We start from the raw sequence: 24,712 nt of genomic DNA, 5'->3' as shown, positions 1-24,712 counted from the left end.
GAAAAGTACTCACCCAATTCCGATAATCTTGGTATGTAAATTCATATAAAAATCTGTGATATTTTTGGTGTCAGATTACTTTATTGAGTGTGTGTCTCACTTACTGCTTTTGTGTGTGCAATAAATGCTTAGCAGTACCCTCTGATAAGTATACTTGCTCGCCCACACTACCACAAAAGAGATCATTTAGGTTATCATTTTGCCTCTGTCAGCTAATTGGGGTTGTCTGGACTCTTTACACAATGTACTTCATTTGAGTCCACTATATACCGAGCCAGCTTCCCACAAGGACCACCAAGGCAAGCCCATCTGAAAAAGTATACTCCACAGCTTTTATCCATTTATCCAATTACAAGTTCCACAGAGGTCCATAAAAAGGGTTATTTGCCCCCTCTTAGCAATCATGTATTTATTAAAAATGCATATTTAGACATTGTTCTTGTGTACCCAACTCTACTCTGAACCCATATCGACCCACACTGATAGCATTAGTATGCGCTGTCCATTCCTCAATCCTATCTGTAATATAATATGACCCACTATTTTCACCAAATCCAACAATATTGGCCTGTAGCAAAGTGCGTCTTGTCTACTTTCCTCCAAACAGATTGGAACCATAGTTGCCATCTGCCATGAAGTTAGTGCCCTGGCTGATGGTTATTTGAGAAGTCAGAACATTATTGATTATTGCAGCCCATAGATGAATATGTTCCTTGTACATGTCCATGGGGACCCCATCTGGGCCAGGGGTTGGGATCGAAGGCTGCATTAACTTTGAAAGCTCAGATTCTAACGGGAATGGATATGGTGCCTCCTGAAATGAACCATCACCCTCTACACCAAAGGAATAAAAACATTATAGAAATGTTTAACCCATCTATTACAATTTCCCCAAAATCTACAGTATCTTAGCACTTGAATGCTCTTACAAGATTGTCCCAAGTTGATCACTTTTGGCTATTTTCCTCTTCTTGATAGCCTGTTTAAATTCCAGTCTAATTTTAGAAACATAATCTTAAATTCTAGTGATACTATTGAGGGTAAATTGCAACCAATAGTGTTTTACTAAACCAACCTGGATGCGGGCTCTTAACAGTTTTTATAGGTCTTAACAGATCACTTTTAAAGTAATATTTTAATTTGGCGAAATCCTCAAAAGTGGATATTGTTGGTAATTTCACAGCCAACAAATAGTCATTAAATCAGATTACGGTTGGCTCTAATAACAGAGATTAGCAAAGTTGGGATGTGAACAGTTCGCTACCTTAATCTTAGCCATCTATCTACGGTGACGGAATCAGATATTCTGTTTCCTGGAAGACTACTCATACAGGTTGGTAATCTAAGCACAAGCTCATTTGGTTCCCACAACTTCCCCAAAATTACAAAAAACAAATGCTAGTAAAAAAAACAAATTTTAAAACATTTTTAATAATGAATTGTTGTATAAATTAATTCCCCGACTATCAACTCTTTGAATATGAAGGACTTTATCAATAATTTGAAAAAGTCACGCAGGGTAATACTAGTTCCTATATTTGCATTGAAATTGCAACCAATGATTGAATGAAGTCCTTGTAAACTCTAATGTGATCTAGTCCTCAGGATAGCAAACAACAAACACAAGGTTTCAGTTTAACTACCCTTATCCTGTTAAATAACTAAATTGCAAGAATGTAGAAGATAGAAATTGAATGCATTTGGAAAGACCACTCATAAGATTTCAATATTTGCATGTTTTACAGCAATTAGGCATTACGAGCATTGTTCCCAAGCCTCCCTCCCCCTCCCGTGCTCTGCCACTCACAAACGAGTGACTGGTACGCAAAAGCTTTGATTCCCATCCCATGTGATGTCTTCAATTGACCAAGTTTCTTGTAGCATAGCAATGCCAAACTTTAGGACATAAGCAAGCCAACCAGTGCTGGAAATCTTCGAACTGATACCTGAGATGTTCCAACTGACTAAGACAATCTGTGGTGCAATAGGACTGTCAATAATTGGGTACATCAAAGTCAAATTGAATCCATCTCCTAGAGGTCGTACCCCCCCCCCCCCCCCTTATCGATGTTGAAATCTTTTCGCAGTCACTCTATTTCGTTCGGATTTGTGAGGGGAAAATGTGATTGGTGGGTAAAATGTCAGTGGGTTTGATTCACCTAGGAATTTGTGCAAGCAAAGGGGTGCGAAGAACAAGAGCATGTTGAAGATCTGTATAGGAAAAACCAAGAGGCAGAATAATAATGCTATCTTTCAGGTTGGCATCACAGGGGTTTTCTTGGATTAAGAGACGTGCTAAATCCTGGCACTTACAATTAATGGCCACACAATCCCACCTGACTTGTTTGTCCATTTGATCAATCCAGTCCACTCTTCTAACTAACAAAATGTTTTCATAATCAGATATGTTAAAGTTAGTGTTTCTGGATTGCCAGTGAAAACACCTTGTTTTGAGTTGGACAGGCGATTCCACCGTATATAGAGCTAAAGTTTGGACATTCGGCATAACTGCCACATATGACATATGACAGTTCTCGGGGGAGAATAAAATGTCAATCAATCAATCAGTGTTTTATAAAGCACGCTACTCACCCGTTAGGGTCTCAAGGTGCTGGGGGGGGGTGAGGGGGGGGGGGGTTGCGGCTCCGTTGGGGTCACTCAAAAAGCCGAGGATGAGGACTTCTGTTTTCTCACAATTGGGTTTCAGGCAGCTGTTCCTCATCCAGGTTGCGATGGCTTTCATCCCTTCTTAGACATTGCGCCTGGTGATCTTGGGTTCTTTGGTGAGGGAGAGGATGAGCTGGGTGTCATCTGCATAGGAGATGATGTTGAGGCCGTGGTTTCTGACGATGGTTGCAAGGGGGGCCATGTAGACGTTGAAGAGGGTGGGGCTGAGGGAGGATCCTTGGGGTACTCGACATCTGGTGTCTGCCGGTTCTGAGAAAATGTGCGGGAGTTTTATTCTCTTTGTTCTGCCCTTTAGGAATGAGCATATCCAGCCTAGGACATTTCCTTGGATGCCGGAATCGTGGAGTCTGGTCGCTAATGTGCGGTGGGAGACGGCATCGAAAGCTTCTGACAGGTCCAGGAGGATGAGGGCTGCCATTTGGCTTTGGTCGAGGAGGGCGCGGATGTCGTCTGTGTCAGCGAGAAGGACGCTATATGTGGATTCTGGAGTCCACGCAAATCAGAACCACCTATGCTGCTTTTAGTGTTATTTTCCATGCAATGTATAGGTTGGTCCCTTGTCACCTTCTGGTTATTAATAGAGATAGTATATTTCACTAATGCTTGGAATGTATTACTAGACAGTAATGTTCAGATAAAACCTTGATCTTGCATATGTTGATAACCTACAGCTGGCATGGTAGTCCAGGTATTAACAGGCATATCATTGGGAGCAGTGAAATTCATGATTTAGTTCTCTAAACTCTTTACCCTCTCCATGGATGGGTCCATGCTGGATACAATGCAACTATGCTCTGATTTCCATCAGAAGCAGACCCCAACTAGAGTTATTACTGCTCCCATTTGGGCTCATAGTGCAGATTTCATGGTTTCCAACTAAAAGGTTAGTAGGGCGTTCCTTCTGTTTGGGGGGCACTTGACCCTTTTTTCCTTTTAGCTGATTGAGCCAAATGGGGCGCTTCCATCTGATGTGACATACTTGATAAAACTGCACTGCCCCACACTGGCCTTACCAAACTGCCGTAGGTGCTATGCTTGTAGGGGGAGGGGTGTTAACTGGTCACAATCATCCATGGATGAGCGCCTTTCTGCTAGGTCAGTTTCTTTAGAGATAATTACAACTCTCTAGCCAGGAAAGAGTCCATTGAGGTGCTGTTAGTTTCAGTTATAGCTTTAGTGCTGGGTAATTTCCTCTTCCCCATTAAGGGTCAAGAAAAAACAGACAGGCTACTAAAAAACAGCTCAGTTGGTGTAACTGGGAAAACTAGCTCAAATGAGGCAAGGTGAAAGGCAGACCATGATCAAACAAAAAATACAGAAGTAAAACAAGAGGGGTGGCACGGCTCAGCCACTTCCAAGCGAAGAAGGGCCCGCCTTGGCCTGGTCTTCACCCGGGCACCGCCTAGGCATGCCCAGCGCAACATCAAATGGTGACATGCTCTAAAAGAGCTGGTGACCCCGCATCGAGGCTGGCAAGCAGGGGGGAAACTCTGGACCTTTGAGTCCTGGCCCTCACCTCAGTGGTTTTGCGTCCCGCGCACTGGTAAATAGCGATACTTTGCAAAGCGCTGGTGACTCTTGCGCCAGACAGCAGAGAAACAGGGATCTCTGGGCCTTTGAATACTGGCCTTCTTCTTAGTAGCTGGGTCTAGTGGATTAGTGGTCTAATGCGTCCACTGTAGGGGCCTGTGTTTGACCTCCTGGTCACCGGTTCAAATCCCAATGAGTTCACTCAGCCTTTCATACTTCTGAGGTCAACAAAATGAGTATCATTGAGTTGGGTAACAATAAACATCTGTCATTCAGCGCCAAGATACCCTTGTGGGTGAACGTGCACTTTACAAATACTTATGTTAGCAACTTTTGTGCAACACGCCGCTGCAAATGTGATGGTGACCCCGCCTCCAGGCATCCAAGCAGCAGGAAAATCTGCGCCTTTCAGTTCTAACCCTCTACTCTGTAGTTTTAGGGCCTGTGCTGCGGGAAATGGCAACGTGCCCTAAAACGCTGGTGACCCCACCTGCAGGCAGCCAAACAGCAGGGGTCTTTGGGCCTTTGAGTCCTGGTCCTTTCTTCAGTAGTTTTGCATCAAGCAATGGGAAATGGCAACACGCTACAAAGCGCTGGTGACCCTGCCTCCAGGCAGCCAAGCATCAGGGAACTCTGGGCCTTAGAGTCCTGGCCCTCTCCTCAGTAGTTTTGTGCTCACTAATTTGCTAATGGATGTGCTAGGGAGTCACATACCATATAAAATGCCTGAATCCCATTGTGTAAGTAATTTTTAGTCCATCCCTCAAGAAATGTAAATCTGGGCCGGGGCGCCCCGAATCTCGCTGGCTAAGCTCACCCTGGGGTGGTACGATGGCGGTATAGCCCTTCCCGACATCCGTAAATATTATTGGGCGGCCCATTTATCCGCAATAAACCAAGGGACGTATGGGGACGGGAACGACCCAGCCTATGGCATGGATAGATGGCTGCTTCCCGGGGGAAACTACGAAATACCACTTTACTCGAGACGAGGTCTACGTAGACTTACCGGACCCACGCTCCATTCGGTACAGATTTGGCGCACCGCGCAGAAGAAGCTCGGCTGGTCAGGAATCCTCACAATGGCCACACCATTTTGGGCCTCCGAAATATTGGGCAATCTGGGACGCACCAAGGGGTTCCGAAACTGGGACCTAATTGGCATCTCTCAAATTAAGGACATCTGGGGCCCTACAGGGATCCGCACGTTTGCGCAAATGCGAGAAACATATGAACTGGCGCAAACCGAATACTTTAGGTATTTGCAGGTGCGTCACTCCCTACAGTCGAACATCCCCCCTGAGACCAAACTGCCGCCAGCTTCCCCGCTTGAGGACAGGCTGCTAGACGGACACCTCCCGGAACACGCCATATCCCTCACCTACAAAAAACTTATTAATAATCCCCCCGATATGCTTATCCCCCTCAGAGACAAATGGGTGGCCGAAGGACTAGAGATAGATGATGGGGAGTGGCTTTATACGTTGGCTTCCCCGCGTGAGGTCGCGATATCATCCCGACTGCGGCTTATCCAATTGAAGATTTTACATAGAGTATACATCTCCTGTACGAGACTTCACGCGATGGGGAGGGCAGACACAGCGCTCTGTGGGAGGGGATGTGGTGGCACAGGTACCTTCTTTCATGTGCTGTGGGGCTGCCCGAAGGTTCAGAGGTACTGGCGAAGGGTGGTGCGGTGTATGGAGGAGGTGTGGGAGGTGGAAATTCGCCTGGAGGCTAAGAGGTGCCTCCTCAATATATGGGAGCCAACGGACCTGCCACCAAAGGGGAGGCTCTGGGTGACGCTCGGGCAAATGGTGGCGAAGAGGAACATAGCTAGACTCTGGGGAAGTTCTATTCCGCCCAAATTGTCAGACTGGAACAGAGATATGGACTGGTGCATGCTGCAGGAAAAGACCGTCTATGTGGCGAGAGGGTGCCCCCGTAAGTGGGTCGAGGTGTGGTCCAAGTGGAATGATTTCAGGGGGGGCATTTGTGTGCCTCCATCAGTCGAGTAGGCAGACCCCGGGGATGTGTAATATACCACTGCTCTGGACGCTCCGAGGGCTAAGATAGTGATGCGTAGGTCGCACCACCGGGAATTGAAAGGTATACGGTGCGTACAGTGTGGACCGTTAGTTACAAGGGTGGGGGGGGGAGTTTTGACTGTTAGGTACATTTACGCCTGTTGGGGCACCTGCTTGTGTTGAAAAGTGGTTCTAAGAGAAACTAAGACCTATGTCCTTCTTCCCTACAATTTGATACACTTGTTTATTAACGCCGCCGTACCCCCGGGTTGACGGCACAGGGCTGTGTTATTTGGCTACACATACAAGATTACTTCCGCTGCCGGCCCATTGGGTTGTAGGCTGTCAGCTGTGTACTGTGTATCTCTCAATAAAGGTCTTTATCAAAAAAACAAAAAAAAACAAAAAAAAAAAAAGAAATGTAAATGAAATATTCCTCTACACAGGTCTCTGCAGACTTTAGCTCCCCAAAACATTATAGAAAAAAACATAGGGGCAGATTTACAAGCCCCTTGCGCTACTTTTGCGTCACGTTTCCCATGTTAAAAGTGGCACAAAATTGGCACAAGGGGCTTGTAAATCTGCCCCATAGTTTGGGCCATCATCCAGACCACCTGTGCCAGTTCTTGGGGTAAAAGGCTCTCACACAGTTATCCTCCCACTACTACTTGTTACAAGAAAAACTGGATTGTGTCACCTGATCGCGTCCAGAAGCCCTGTGGCTGATCAGCAAGTCTCCCCCGAAGCCGAAGTGCCCCCAAATTAGACTGGTACTCCCTCTCCCCTATTCTGAAGTTACCCGGAGAAGAGATCAGCTTGCCATCCGGTGCAAGCATCAACATCATATGAACCACTGCAAGGAATTGCACCACTGGAATAGACTGCACTGCTACAATAAGCCCCAATGTCACGAAAGGGATCTGATCAAGCGAAAACCATAGGGGCATATTATCAAGAAATGGCGTTACAATTATCGCCGCTTTAGCGGCAGGAAACTGCCGCTAAAGCGGCGATAATGGGCTTGATAATATGCCGCAGAGAATTCCAATAGAAGCCCATGTTGACACCAGAACCTGGGCTTCTATGGGAATTCTCAAGGGCACTTTATCAAGCCCATTATCGCTGCTTTAGCGGCAGTTTTCTGCCGCTAAAGCGGCGATAATTTTAACGCTGTTTCTTGATAATATGCCCCATAGTTTTTGTCTTGCTCATCTTCCAGGCAAATCAACATCTGAAATACCTGTGCGGTTTGAGGATTACCTCCTGCTGAGAAAGCGATAGTTATAGTCATCCAGTTTCGTCCCACGTTTTAGTTTTTGCAGCCATTTTATCATTCCTCTTACGGATTATAATGTTGATTATTATTTTAAAGAGGGTGCATGGGTGCTGTCTTCTGAGTATCCTTCACCATCTCCTTTGGTACAAGAGCTACAGCCAAATTCAACTCGTTGAGTGGCGAGGAGTTACCTTGGTGTAAACATTGCTGAGTGCCCATTTCTGTTACAAAGTGACCCCATTTTGGGTGGTGACTCCCAGTTGTTCAATTGTTTTTGGGACTCATCCGCTGGTAATCATGAACCCTTACACGGGACACTGCTACGCAGTGCCCAGTGTATGTGCTCTGACAGCTAAAACATGTGAAAACTGGCTTAATACCGGATTGGCACATTTATCTTTCCTATAAGGTCATAGTTTCCCTCACTTTCCCTTTTGTGATAATGACCTAAGGGGGAGACAGCATTTACAACGCAGTCATAACATCGCAGTTCCTTTACAACGATGTTAGAACGCGATGCCTTTACAATGGAAGTCATTTGACCGACTTGCTGTAGGGGCGCTCTAACATAAGGAATAGTATAATTTACACCTTCCCTAAAGTTGCGCAGGCTGGAGTTGGAATAGTAAATTATACTATTCCTAAATCCAGCGCGCCCCCGACAGCCAGTCGGGCTAATGACTTGTGCTGTAAAGGCATCGCATTCTAACAACGCGGTCGTTATAACGTCTGCATTGTAAAGGAACTTGAAGTGATAGCATGCGTAGTAACATACTAAGGCCTTCCTCCACCACACCAGCTTTACATTTGAAATAGGACCCCTTTTAATTTGTTCCCACAATGCAGCTTGCTTCTCGTCAGCCAGCAGTGTGGTTCCGGTCTGTTGCTCCCATACTCACCCATTCTCTCTCTGTGTGGTACCTGACTATTATTCCCATACTCACCCTTCTCACCCTTGCTCCTCTTCTTTTTTGCCCAGCATCATGTAACCTCCACAGGATGCTAGTCAGAACCATTCACTATCCTTCGCTGGTCACAATTTGTTTAATTTCGACTTTCCCTCCAATCTTTCCCAAAACACAACAAAAACCGTTAAGCACAAAGCTCTCAAATCTCATCCTGAAACAGTCTTTCTCGATTACTATTTTTGCATTAACAAGGGTACATTAATGAATGATCTTATCTTCTTCATCTTTCGTCGTGCTCAGTGGAGAAATGCCTTATTCTCAGTTCTCAAATCCACCGCCACTAAGAAAATACCTCACGGTCACAAACTAACTATTTCACCCTCCCCTTTTTACAAGGCAGAAGCGACTATCTCCATCCATGATACTGGCATAGGGCTCATTCAATCTTCTAACCGCAACCTGGAACTCTTTGACAATGTCTTCCCTTTCCTCAAGGACAAACTCCACACTGACTTTACCTCACCCCACCGATCCCAACCACCTACGGATCCCCCTCCCAATAACATACACTGCCTATCCATTCCTATCCACTCGTCCTCCTACTGCTTGCCCCGTACTGTTGCCCACACTACCACACCTGATGTCTCATCATCTCAGAACAGTACCCCCACTCAGATTGACGTCAGCCATTCCTCCAACCCTCACTTAGTCAACCCTCATATCCAAACTAAAAACAAAATAATTCACAACATTGCTCCCTCTCAGCTTGGGATACACATCTTCCCCAGTCAGGTAAACACTATCACTACACATGCAGTGGATCCCGCAAACCACATGTCTCCCACTTCATCACCCTTAACATGCTTCTTCTCCAACATCAATACTTCTGGACAGCAGCCTCTCAACATTCTCTCCACCTCTTGTCTCTGCAACCTCTCTTCTTCATGTCCCCTCACTCCTCATCACATTACAGTGTCTGACCATAATCCCATTACCTTAGGTCGGGATACTCCTAAGGCTACTAACTATTGCTCCAAGCTAAAGAACCTCTCCTTCACACACAATCATTTAGATAACTCCCCTCGACATCACCTCTCTGATGTAACACCACTCACACTAATACCGCCATGCTCCATCCTACGCTGGATACTATACAATCTGATATACAGTTGTTGCGGGCTGATATCCTTAGTCTACTACGCGTCACCTCTAACCTAGAACTCAATATGTCAAACCTTTCGATCTACCACTTCCCTCTCACCCCCGCATTTAGTTGTGTATACTCCAGATCACAACCTAAATGGAGATGCGATCCTAATCTAGACCATTCCACCCCACCCAACAGGCTTGTCAAATACCTTTCGACCACAGATATCCTCTCCCTTCTCTCTCTTTATGATCCCGCCCACCACATTCCAACTCCAGTTAGGATTCAAACCATTATCACCCAACCTCCAAGGTTACCACATACCAAACCCAGGCTCAATAATAAATTTAACCTCAAACTGTCCCCATCTCACACTCTTCCACTACCATTACAAAAACCAACCTAAAATGCTCATTACTCAACTGCAGATCAGCAGTGAAACACACTGCCGACATACAGGACTTATTTCTCAACTTGGACCTGGATCTAATAATTCTCACAGAAACTTGGCTAAATGACTCCTGTTCTACTATACTAGGCATCCTGGTTCCACCCAGCTACTCTATCATCCATCAAGATCGCGCTATCCATCCTGGGGGCGGTATTGCTTGTATTTATCGAACAAACCTCTCGGTCAAACAATCACTATCCTCTCCAACATCTGGCTGTGAACATATGATGATCAATATCTCTACCAATTGAAGTACGTGGCCCTTAGGGGGCCACGCGGGCTACTTACATCCACCTGCTATGCCTTCCCAAGAATGAAGAGTTGGTCAGACAGTAGAGAATACAAACTTACATGTTTATTGGCAATACTCTGCAGAGGAGTCCAATCAGACCTGCACCCTAAGATGTCTACCAAGGGACTGACCCCTCAACAGTCTACAGTGGATAATCATTCCTCTCGTGAAGCCCTCAATCACGCCCATAATGGAAAACAACCAGCCTGAGCCGAACATGAACAAAGAGGCACAGTAGGATGAGCTAACACCTGCCAATTGGGTACACGTTATCAAGGTCTCAAGGCCACGGAGCTTGGTCTCAGCATCTCCTAACGTGGAAGCAGAAACTACACATTCAGATAAGCATGCCAGGGCAGAATGGCCTATTCATTAGTAAGTCAGAAAACAGCCTTGAGCAGCAGAGAAAATAATAATGAAATGCAGTGTTCTGCTGAGACAAGCAACATAAGCAACGAGGCTGAACTCGGGCCCAATCTAAGCAGCCTAATAGGAATTACGAAATGCAAAATGGAGTCACACTTGCTAACTGAAGCCTGCACATTACGAGGATAACTCAGTGGACTGCATAACATTAATACAAAAGGCAACTATTTAGCCACGCACTGCTAACCTAATATAGAATGGGACGAATGAGTTACAGGGATGGAAGTTTCAAACCTAACACAATGACAACGCCACCTGCACTCTGCACACTTTCTACCATCCCCAGGTGATAATCTTACCTTCATTGAACAAATCATGGAGATCATCTCCACCAACAACAGCCAGATTTTCCTAGGTGATTTCAACATTCACTGGAATGACACTAAGGATCCACTAGTGAATTGCTTTAAGGCTTTCCTCCATGACCTCAACCTGACCCAAGTCTGTAATCGCCCTACTCATATAAAAGGGGCCATGTTAGACTTAATCATAGCCAAGAAAAATACCATACTATTGGATTTTATTTAACCTTGTGACTGGACTGATCATCACTGCATCACCTTCTCCAATTGTTGAAAAGGCAACCATCCGCAAAGGCCAGCCTGTACAAACTAAACATTGGTGGTCAGTCAAAATATCGATTTTTAAATATCGACCTACATTAATATCGAGTTTTTAATATCGTAGGGACAGAATATCAAAGTCAAGAATATCGTTGACCAGAATATCGACCCCAAGGTAATATAGTTTTTTTTAATATCCAAGTCAGGAATATCGAAGTAAGTAATATCGTAAGCAAAAAAATCGTTGTCAATAATATCGAAACAAATTTTAGTGTTATGTATTTTAGTATGTATTTTATATGTATGTTAAACATTTTTTTAATGTATTTTCATAAATTTTAAAATAAATGTTTAGAAATTACTAATTTTGTTAAAGTAAATTTTGAGTTTTAGTATCAGAGTGGGTTGTGGGTTTATAGAGAAATAGGGTGGGAAGCAATTTAATTATAATTGATTAATTAATATTTATTTATGTATTGGTATTGATTATTTATTAATTGTTAATTAATTATTAATTGGTAATTAATTTTCATTAATTAGTTACTTTATAATTATATTACTTATAATTAATTTATTAATAATTGTTATTGGTTGATTAATTGATAATTAATTTATTGTTAATTAATTATTAATTTGGTAATTAATTTTTATTAAGTGATGAATTGATAACTACATTAATTATGTGATTTTTTATGTGTAGTGGGCTGTGGGTTTATAGGGGAATAGGGTGGAAAGTAATTACATTAAATTAATTAATGAGATTGTTTTTATTTATTGTAATTGATTATTAATTTATTGTTAATTAATTATTAATTGGTAATTTTTACCCCTACGCTATCCAGCGCTTTCCCCACTGTTGCACTCACTGGAGTGGGAATAGTAATTTTTACCCCTACGCTATCCTGCGCTTTCCCTACTGTTGCACTCTCTGGAGTGGGAATAGTATTTTTTACCCTGACGCTATCCAACGCTAATGTTGCAGTATGTGGAGTAGGTATATATATTAATTTATATGTATATGTTTAATACATTTTTTACATAATGGGGTCGATTCCGATCCTGGATTTTTTTTTCCCGTACGACTCGTATCCGTATTTTTTTACGTACAAATCGTACAAGTCCCGTACAAACGGCGAAGTACGATTTGTACATGAAAAATACATACGAATCGCCTCGGGAAAAGTCTACGAGACGTCCCAGGACAGTTTTACATACAAATCGGAAAACTGAAGTCCAAGCGCGCAAGTACGATCCGTACCGCCCGTCCAAAAACACAAGCGCATGGAAAAGGCCCGTACGGAGCGAGCTTTGTACAACCCCTACCCCGAGTACACTTGTGCCGGGGGTACGAGTCGTACGGCCCCCCAGCCTCCCGCATACGTCCGCACTGTACCCCCCATCCACCCCCCCTGTATTTACGGACCGTACCCCCCACCCTCGTATGTAAGGACCGTACCCCAGGCGTACCCCCCCACCCGCGTATGTCCGCAACGTACCCCAGGCGTACCCCAATCCACGCGTATGTACTGTCCATACATGCGCAAGGATTGGGGTACACCTGGGGTACGGTGCAGACATACACGGGTGGGGGGGTACACCTAGGGTACGGTGCGGACATACTCGGGTGGGGGGTACGCCTGGGGTACGGTGCGGACATACGCGGGTGGGGGGGTACGGTCCGTATAAACGGGGGAGTGGGGGGTACGGTCCGTACATACGGGGGTGGGGGTACGGTCCGTACATATGCAATGTTGGGGTACGCACCATACATGATGACACATACGATGTGGGTGATGGCGTGTACGTCGCATAGCGGGCCCCCTTTTCGTCGTGCATCGCAACGTACTTAGCTTTTCCGACACTTTTTGGCTCCCGTAAAAATATAGCCGTGCGGAGTGCTGTAGGTACGAATTGTACTTGCTGGTCCGTAAAACGCTGCCTGACTCCGTGCAGACGTCGCGTACGCGCTGTCCAGGATCAGAATTTTATGTATTTTTTAGCTGTACGGTGTTTTTTACGATTCGTACGGAAATGGAATTTCTGTACGAATCGTACTTGCTGGTTTGTAAGGTGGAATTCCCGGGTACGAGTCGTACAGAGAAAACGCTCCGTACGACCATTCGTACCCGGGTTTTACAGGATCGGAATCGGCACCTATATGTATTAGTTATTTTTTTAAATATGTTTTAATATTTATATCTTTTTTTAAATCATATGTATTATTTACTTATTTTTACATTATTAAAACATTTAAAAAATTGATATTTTATTTTCGATATTTTTGTACTTACTTTATTTAGATAGGACTTCGATAATTTTGACTTCGATATGTCTGTGTCGATATTTTTGTAGGTCTATTTTCTGTCCGTCGATATTTTGCCAGATATTCCTAAACATTGGATCAGAAACACCCTCAATCTCAATCCAGAAATGATATCTGCAACCAGCCTTAACATCTTGTCTCCTCCCACTGATATGGTTGATGCTCAAGACCTCACTAAGCACTACTTTAGCTCTGTGTCTAACAGCATGGACTCCATTGCCCCCCTTAACGACTAAAGAGAGTCCCGATAAGAAGAACCAATGACTGGTTCAACTGTAGGCTTAATGAGGAACACCGCGCCCTTAGACTTGCAGAAAGAGTGGGGAGACAGACCCCATCTCTTTCAAACCTTAAACTGTTGCGTAAAAAAAGAAGGAACTACAATAGGTGCATCAGAAGTTCCAAATCATCATTTTTTCATCAGCAACTGTTTGAACTGGTGAAACAACAAACTAAAGGGAAGCAATCCTTCACATCAGACACTACAACCCTACCTAATTGTAAAACATTTTCCTCCTTCATTTTTGAGAAAACTAAGTCAATTGCCAATGAGCTCCGTATTGCTGTAAATTGCTTACTGCCTGAAACCTCAACACAATGCACCTCCATCTTGCAGGAAATTTGTCCTAGTAACCTTCTCTTTAAGCCTAAAAACAATGCCTTGAAGTCCATCTTTCATACATTTGAGGACGCTGACATTTCAAAACTATTGTCTTCTGCAAAACTTTCCAACCACTTCAATGACCCTCTCACCTCCAAATTCCTCAAGGAAACTTCACACCTCCTGATACCCCTTTGGACCAGAATTATCATCAATGCCTCTCTTACGCAAGGCACCTTGCAGGACTATCTAAAATGTGGACAAGTCACACTTATCTTAAAAAAACCGCAAACCTCTCTGATCCCAACAAATTTCATCGCATTTCGAGCATCCCAACCTTAGCCAAGCTCCTGGGAAAATGTGTTCATCAACAACTCTGTAATCACATTGACCAGCACCAACTCCTTGACCACTGCCAATCTGGTTTCAGACTAGGTCACAGTACTGAAATCGCCATGGTCTACATTGTCGACGATGCTTTACGCTTTCTCGATCATAACGAATCCTGTCTTTTAATCTTTCTTGACCTATCAGCAGCGTTTGACACAGTCAAATATGAAACCCTCCTGAACATCTTAGAACTTAAGATGGGTCTCTCTGGTACTGTCTTAAAATGGTTCTGCTCATTCCTACAAAACAGATCTCAACGAGTTCTAATCAATCATGACTTATTTGATCAGACACCGGTCACTATTGGTGTTCCCCAAGTTTCTTCACTTTCCCCCACCCTGTTTAATCTCTACATGGATACATGGAACCCCTGACTGAAATCCTCAAACATCTCCCACCATATGTACGCTGATGATGAGTAATTGTACATTAAGATTACCTCCCCTAACGAAATCAGCACTCTCAATAACATTTTGAACAAAACTCAACACTGGTTAACACTTACCCACCTCAAACTTAACGCCCTCAAAACCAAATTCCTATTAATCTCGCCTCCCAACCCCAACTCTAATATCAAAGACTGGCTCCCACTACTCACCGCCTTGAACTGCACCCAACATATCATTGATTCAGCAAAATCCCTAGGAATAACGCAAGACAACAACCTCTCCATGCTGAACTACATCAGCTCCACAACCAGAGGGGCCAATTGCCATCTCCACGTCTTAAGAAAACTAAGGGGCATACCAGCAAAACCCGGCGATAATTATCGCTCAGCGCTCTTAGCGTGAGGATAATTATCGCCGGGTAACGTGGATTTTTATCGCTGAGATAGCGTGCTATTAGCAACGCTTATCTCCTCAGCGATAAAAATCCTCACGCTAACTGCCTAACGTGAGATTATCGCTGGAAACCCAGCGATAATCTCACGCAATGTGGCGTTAGCTTGCTGATAGGGACTCACAAACTTAGCCATGATATCCACCTTCCATAGGATATCATGGCTAAGTCAGTCCTGAAGCAGGCATAAGGAAAGTAGCGATAACTTTTCCTGACGCTATGCTTCATAGCGTGGGGCTTGATGATAGGAGAAATGTTGCTTAGCGACATTTCTCCTGTCATGTTAGGTCAGGAACGCCCACTTTGCATCTCATTAGAGATGCAAAGCTGGGCGTTAGGAATCCTGACGCTAAAGCAAGGTTTCACGCGTTAGCGTGGCCTTGCTAATGAGGCAATAAAATTATCGCTGTTTTTCGGCCGAAAACGGCCGCAAAAGTGGCGATAATTTTTTATCGCCTGCTTGTAAATATGCCCCTAAAGCCTTTCCTGCCCAATGCTGATCTCAAGATGGCTGTTCAGGCTCTGGTGATCTCCAAACTTAACTATGGAAATGCTACCCTCGTTGGCCTACCGAAAATAAAACTAGCACTGCTGAGGGCTTCTCTCAATTCAGCTGCACGGCTCATCACAGGCGTAAAGAAAAATGATCACATCACCCCAACCCTCCTCTCTCTGAACTGGCTACCTTATTAATCTAGGGTCGACCTAAAAATAGCATGCATGACGTACAAAGCCATCCACCACAACACTCCTCGCTACCTGGCTCAGAAACTGGTTCTATCCGGAAGGAATAGAGCTTCTCGTAGTACATGGTCTCTACTGCTGAAACCCCAAAAATGCCACAAAAAGAAAGCCTATAAGAGATATTTCTCTGGAATTGCCCCAAGATTTCGAAAGCTCTTCCCCCAGAGATCAGGACAATCTCTTCATATGATCTTTTAAAAAAATGAGGTAAAAATGAGACTGCTGAATAATTCCTTCCTATGTAAGGCGACTATCCATGCCAATTTGATTTCTTTGCTGGTGTTTTCACTATGTCGCTCTGTATTATCTTTTCATGCTGTATAGTCTATATTTTGCTCCTTGTATATTTGATGCTCTTTGTTAGGTTGTACAGGGCTCTGACACCAACATTTTGGTCATGTTCGCGCTTTATAAAACTTCATAAATAAAATGAAATGAATAAAAAATAGTTTATGATTCAAAAATTAAATGACACTTGTGGACTGCAACATCTATTATCCATTCACTACAGTGGCACTGATAAAATGGCTTCAGGCCTACATTGTGCAGCCTGACTGCTGCCCTGTAAAACCTGTAATACTACCTGAAAAAATAGCCCTTTTGACAGGTAACGACATCTTTTTAAAATTTTAGTAAGTCACCACTATCTAGGTCTTCTAGCCCACAATGCTGGGTGCATGGTATTTAAAAGTAGGACATGTAGAAAATGTTACCAAATCCCTCCAGTGACAAGCCCTCAAAAGCTACTTTCACTCTGGCAGGCCTTGCTGTCCTATGAAACAAACAGGGTACAGATCACAATAACCATACTACTAGCTCAAGAATGGGACCAGTTAGAGCAAGAATTAGCCCACTATTTTTAATGGTTATTAAAAATTCAATTTAAATGGTGAAGTTGGATTGTACATAAATATTAAACTAAAGCAGCTTTTAGAAATGATCTTTCCCTTCCTGAATCTTCGGGGGGATAATTACCATTAGCCTCACACAGCCGGTCATCCTGTTCTTCACCTGAACGTGGTATAACTGAGGTGCAAACTTCCTTCCAGGAGTTGCACAATAGGTGAGTTTGATTGCCAGGTTGACCTGAATGGGCTGGAATGGCTACTCTGACTTCAGCAGAATATTAACATTGGGGGCTGTGGACAGTTTATTGGCACAATATTGTCAATCGTGCTCGACAGTTTAGTCTGACGCATATGTAATACTTTTGCATTCTTAAAGGGTTCAAACATGACCAGTTAACAATTAGGGACCTATTACGAAGATGTCTGGAAACTCTTCCAAACGAATCATTTTCAGAATTGTTTCCAACTGAATCGGATTCTGCGAGTCCGATCGACCAATTACGATACTACCGGACATCGTTTGGTCAGACTTGCATTGACTTCAAAATGAGCCTGTGTTCCAAACGGGAAAAGAGGCTCCCACGAAAAAAGGGGTGGTTGGGGAAAACCTTGCACCCTGTGGCAGGCACCCCATGGTGCCTGCACACTGTGCATGCATGGAAGGGAGTACCCATGGGTACGCCCACATGCCCGATTCAGAGGTCCCCGGGTGAAGGGGGGCCTGCTACAGGTCCCAAAATTCAGATTCCGACAGCCGATCTATGTCGGAACAACCAATTTGGAAAGACAGACCGAATCCAGCGCGCTCGTTCAGAAACGCGGCCGGTAGACCTGTATGAGTCGACTCTGGCCGACTCGGTTACTTCGAATGCCGTTCCGAACCAAGTCAGACAGTTCGAATGGTTTCCAGACATTATAATCGGTCATTTGGAAATATTTCCGAGTTCGTCATGAACAAGGCTTCTGAATCGGATTCGATAGAATCAAATGGTGTTCGGAGCCTTTCCGAATGACATCGTAATCAGCCCATTAGTGTGTATCTTCTGACAGGCCACTGAGGGATACTCCTTTTTTTTGCTATCTGAGCCTGATTTGAACGGGAATGTTACTGTTAGATTTGGAAGGACACAAGTGACTGCTCTATGACACTCCTGTACAAACGCCCCTCATAGCCCAATTTTGGTATGGCTGAAGAATTTGACCATCATGGCATTGCCTTTGGCACATGGTATTTTAGATATGTTTACAGTAAGGCAAACAGGATCCTCTGAAAAGGTGGGTAGGTTTGGCCACAGGAACCTTTATTCCATTGGTTAGGGAGTGCCCATGAGTCCCCTCCTCCCACCCAGTAGCTAGTGCCAACCATAAATGTGCACTCCAAGGGACCATCGATGGAACATTTTTTCTGGACCTGTGGAAGATCAGAAGAGGACTGGACCTCTGTCTGTGTCCTCAGAGGAGCCCTTAAAGACTGGACCTGCTCCTTCTTGTAGCCAGGACACATAGATGGACTACAAGAGTCAGTTGATTGACCTCATGTGTGGCTCCAGGGACACAACAAGCTGCTAGAATCCTGGAAAAGGCAGTTGACCAGCAGCAAATGGACCTGGACTGGGGTATGTTGTTGGTCACTGCCTGTCACCCTGAGAGTCTCTAGTTGTCCTCCCCTGTGAGCCTGAGGGCCTTTGAAGGTTACTTGTTGGTTGAACACCAGAATAAAGTTAGGAAACTTTTGAGACATTTCCTCCAGAACTTCAGTGTGACTTGTCAGAAAGAGTATCCAACTGGCAATTCCACAGCATCAGGGTGAATTTCAGCTTCGTCCCACTCAAGAACCAATGCACCTGAAAAAAATGACTAAGGGGCTGATTAAAAAATATGAGAACAGGTTTTACTCTGTTGCCCTTATTGAGTGACCACACTCTGAATTTAGACAAGTCTGCGGTACCAACAAACATCAAATACATTGGCAGGAAGCACCGTCACTGTGGTTCCTGTCCCTGCATTGAAAGTCTGCCGGGCAGCTCTGTCAACATGATGGTGCCGTACAGTACGCTTTCAATATCTTTTTTATTTTAAAAAACAAAATCCTAAAGCAGGATTTTCTATTTGAAAATAAAAAAATCAATGCCCCCTCACCATTGGAGTTTTCTCCCATAATGTAGGGGTCAGTAAAATGATTTTACTTTCACTTACCATCACGTTTTGCATGACAGTGTGTGAAAGTAAAAGCTGCCCATGTGTCTGCCCACTCAAAATAAGGCAGGTGGACAAATGGGCAACCTATGTCAACCCTTTCTCTGTAAGGCTGTCAGAGGAGTACGTCACCGGCAGAGACATAGTTTTTTCAACTCCTGACATACTTAAGTTCCACTCGACTCTAAATGAGGCAGGCAGAACTTAGTTTTGTGAAGAGGGTACTCCGTTGGCATTGCGACGGACTACCCTCTCTGCCAAACTCTAAATCGGACTCTAAATCCAATTCTGTGTTGGAACTTAGAAAAGTTAAGTGAGAAATCTCCCGAACTCCAGGGCTCCAGCAGGACCAACCTGCTTTAGGTATTCGCCTTCAGTTCCACTGTGACTGCAACAATTTCAGTGGCAGGAGAATGTCTTACCTCAAAAAGTGATAAAGTCCCATTCTGCTTTTGAACTTAAAAAAAAAAATTCAAGTCTTTTCTCCCAAAAAAGTGTCAAATTCCCTTTCTGACGGAGTACTTAGAAACTTTTTTGACTTCAAAAATTTCTCCGAGACCAATCTACTTAGTGTGTCTGACGAGGACTTCTTCACTGTCAGCCTCAAATCAGTCTATCGTGACCATTGACTATCGTTGGCATTTTGCACTTCTTGGTGCTTTTGTCTTTTGTGTACAAAATCATATCTCTGCTTCTCCTTATTGGATGTTTGTCATTTTGGCCTAATTTTACTCATTCTCTTTATTTTAAAACTGGTTGTGGAGTTATATCGAGTTTTGTGTGACTTTTTCTACTGCACATCCTGTACATGCTGTGCTTAAATACTTTACTCATTGCTGAACAATCAGCGGGGTTACCATGTGTTCCTCAGAACCACAGCTTATTATGATACAAAGACAAATATGGTTCTCTCAGATCAGCAACTGTAAACTTCACAAATTCAGATGGAGGCTGTGTAACAGTCCTCTCATAGATGAATCAGTTAAATTTAGGTGCCAATTCCGATACCCGGTCGGACAGCTGTCCGTAGCCTTACTGTGTGACCGACACGTACCCGGAGCCGGTCCGTCCTGCAGAGGAAGTACGATGCGCATAACTGCTAAAAACACAACCGACACGTAGGCTGTGATTCAAGCTCCATTCCCCGTTCGAGCCGTAACTTCTAACGCTAAACCGAGTCGCCCGGAAGCAGTATCCATAGCAGTTTCCAGCATGACAAGTACGATGCGTACTTCCTACGCGCCGGACGGGTCGCCACGTACGGGACGTCAGAGCATCCGGAAAACAAGCATATCAGCTACGATTCGTGTCACAACTCAATACACGGCTACGAGATGGACCAGCTTGCAGCGGGTACGAGACGGAGCAACAAGCAGCGTGTACGACACAAACACATAATGAATCCCATTGCGCAGGTCATACCAGTACTCTACAGCTATGACCGGCTCAGGAACCGACGCCGACGGCGCAGGCGGTAAGTCAGACACCTACCACATAAACAAATGACACGTACCCGCAAAATGGCACACACACACAGGGGATCCACATCCTGGTCACTAACAACAGCCGACCATAGGGGTTGCATGGCCAGCACCACTAACACCCACACCCATAGAGGACCTGTTGCCCATCACTAATGCCACCCCCAGCCATAGGGCACATGTTGCCCATCACCCATGCCACTCCCAGCCATAGGGCTTATGTTGCCCATCACCCCTGCCGCCCACACCCATAGGGGACCTGTTGCCCATCACTACTGCCACCCCCAGTCATTGGGGACCTGTTGACCATCACTACTGCCACCCCCACCCATAGGGACTATGTTGCCCATCACTACTGCCACCCCCAGCCATAGGGACTACGTTGCCCATCACTACTGCCACCCCCAGCAATAGGACTTATGTTGCCCATCACTAATGCCACCCCCACCCATAGGGCATATGTTGTTCATCACTACTGCCACCCACACCCATAGGGGACCTGTTGCCCATCACCCCTGCCACCCCCAGCCATAGGGGACCTGTTGCCCATCACTACTGCCACCCCCAGCCATAAGGCTTATGTTGCCCATCACTACTGCCACCCCAACCCATAGGGGACCTGTTGCCCATCACCCCTGCCACCCACACCCATAGGGGACCTGTTGCCCATCACCCCCGCCACCCCCAGCCATAGGGCTTATGTTGCCCATCACCACTGCCACCCCCAGCCATAGGGACTATGTTGCCCATCACTACTGCCACCCCCAGCCATAGGGCTTATGTTGCCCATCACTACTGCCACCCCCAGCCATAGGGACTATGTTGTCCATCACTACTGCCACCCCCACCCATAGGGGACCTGTTGCCCATCACCCCTGCCACCCCCACCCATAGGGACTATGTTGCCCATCACCCCTGCCACCCCCAGCCATAGGGCTCATGGTACCCATCACTACTACCACCCCCACCCATACGAGACCTGTTGCCCATCACTACTGCCACCCCCACCCATAGGGCATATGTTGCCCATCACCCCTGCCACCCACACCCCTAGGGGACCTGTTGCCCATCACTACTGCCACCCCCAGCCATAGGGCTTATGTTGCCCATCACTACTGCCACCCCCAGCCATAGGATGGGTGATGCGCAACACATCCAGCATATTCCAACATCAGGTATGTCAGCAAAATACATCCCCCCTAACATCATGACAACAGTGTGTAGTCTGTGACAAATGCCCACAACAGTGATTATGACTACGAACATACAATGTAAGTAACAGCACTTGTGTGACCAACACATGAGTGTGACATACACATGGCAAGCATCACCATAGCACTGTGGCAATGTAAAAAGAACACCCCCTCACTGTGTAAAACAGAAGTTAAGTGGGGGCTTCCAAAATGCAGCAGATGTTGAGCACTGTGGTGATGGGGACTAAACCCTCCCTCATCACAGTGACCAAAAGGTAAGTGTCATCATGGTCACAGCTGCAAATAACAAACAGCATGTATGATCCCTGCTCCCAACACATTATACACTTCTGGGGCAAACTAGTGGTTGTGTCCCCTTCCCGCAGAGATGTGGTGAGGCTAACAGTGCTGTGAAAACGTAACACACTCTCAGCCATGTGCAGACAAGCACCACACATGGGGGATGACAATGCATACAGTGTACAATAACACAAGAGCAGAAGTGACCATCACCAAGCATGCACACATCTCGAAAATAGACACACCAATCCAAACAACATGTGTAGACTGTAGGTGTCAGCTCACAAACACACATTCCATGCTAGCAATGACATCTTACAACCAGGATGAATGTGCACAATGATGTGATTTGACTCACAGGGACAGCAGGCAAAATCACAGAAACACCATCCAGGCAAAGGCCCACAACAGCAATATCAATGCACTGGTGCAGATGCACAAACACAAACATGCAACCTCACACTGCACTTCTGACACAGCATGTGTGTGTGTGTCACAGTATCCCCAGGCAACAACACAACACATGAGGGGGGCTGAACCACAGTGACACAGATGTGGACACAGTGCCACACAAAAGTAAACCATCATTGGGACACCCTCAGTGGGCAATCAGGCATTGGGAGATGAGAGGGAGCACAACAGACACATGTGACAGAAGCTGGAATGAACACAAACTTACACAGCAAGAGACTGACACACAACACCACTACCCCCAGGGACCAGACATTGGGGTGACACAAGCATGCATGACACCTCCACTGTGATGACAAAGGCAGATGTCGTACAAACTGGGAAACCCAGACATGTGTCCTGTGCCACAAATGTACATCACACAGACACAAACACAAATCACTCAGCATGGCCCCTCATCCATGGACAAACGGGAGCTAGGGGACCATCCATGCAAATATTTACATCAGTCCACCCTCAACACCACACACCCTGAACTGCAACAATCTGCATCTGTGAAGCCCACATGGACAGGTGACATTGCACATGCACCCATGACAAACACAGGAATGTTGGGAGGAACTAAGGTGCACAGACACATCACACAAGGACCGTTTACAACCCTGGGGAATGACAGACATACTGCACAGTATGCGGTACATGGCCATGACCTCAAAGCTCACATAACTTTCAGAATCTCTGCCACAGTTCGAGGACAATGCAGACGCCAAGGAGAACCACAAGGCACACATGCTGACACCTGCCAGCATCGCAGCCATGAACCCGACAAGTGGGAGCAGTCACACACACATACAAATGTCTCAATCACTGAAAGGTACCGCCCAGGGACAACTACATGATTTAGCAAATAAACAGGTGCCTTGGGGAACCCTGACTGTGTCCCATCTGTGTCAGACAACATCATCACCACTCAGAACTGACAAATCCCATTGATGATACACCAATTAACAGTAGTGTGTCATGCACCCACACATCTGGTAGCCCATTGGAAAAGTAGTGGGATAAACCCAGTACCACTCAGCAAGCATCAACAACAGGAACATATCAAGGGAATACTGTCTGTATATGAACAGGGATGTGGACACACACACATGCTCATACAACACACTCCATGGGCCCAGGCCATGTCACTGGACAACACACTTACTTGAGGGGACCCAACTCCTGTGGAAGCCCAGCTGTGCCAAACATATTCCCCGCATGTCTCACTCATGTCTGCAGAACACTTGGTCAGTCAGCCATCAGTTACCACACAATGAAGGCTCTGGTCACAACAGCCTGGGTACGTGAGTCTCCCATAAGTCATCTGCACATACCCAAAACAAATGTCTAGCAAGTTGCACAGACGACCCAGTTGCTCCCATACCAATTATGCCCACACATGTAGGTCCAGTGTTGAGGAGCACAAAGTCTGTTGAAGTGACAAATTGGACAATGGGAAGCACATCATATGTGCAGGGGTGCACGCCACAGATGTGACCATGCAAATGAAATGTTCACAGAGATGTCCACAAATAGTTGATCCTGACACACCCAGGTAGCTGCAAAGTATGATATGGATACCCACCAGAATAGGATACATATCTCATGGACCACAGGGAGTACCTCACAGCAAAACATCAGTATTCAACATTGGAAACCAAGCATCACAGGTGCAAGGGCATGTTAAACATCATCAACATAATGTACAGCTAAATCAAGTTCACAGGGATAAAGAAAAAAGCTTTATTCAGCATATTTAAAGTTAAACATCTGTTCAAACAAAAGGCCAATGGCCAGTCCATGTCCAAATGCCAAGGAGTGAACTAGAGTGACCTCTGTCACACCTTGCTTGCCTGCACTGCTAAGGACCGGGGTCATCCCCTCGGATGGGCATACATGGGGGCAGGCCAGGCACCGCAGGGACAGGATCAGGGCGCAGCAGAAGGAGGCAGTGAAGGGGTGGTGGGTGCAGGTGAGACACTTGCAACTGCAGTGGAGCTGACTGAAGTGGTGGGTGCTGTCACAACTGTGGGGC

The sequence above is a fragment of the Triturus cristatus genome, chromosome 10 (assembly GCF_964204655.1).
Source record: "Triturus cristatus chromosome 10, aTriCri1.1, whole genome shotgun sequence".
In the NCBI taxonomy this organism is placed as follows: Eukaryota; Metazoa; Chordata; class Amphibia; order Caudata; family Salamandridae; genus Triturus; species Triturus cristatus.
Note: the sequence above shows the minus strand (reverse complement) of the source record.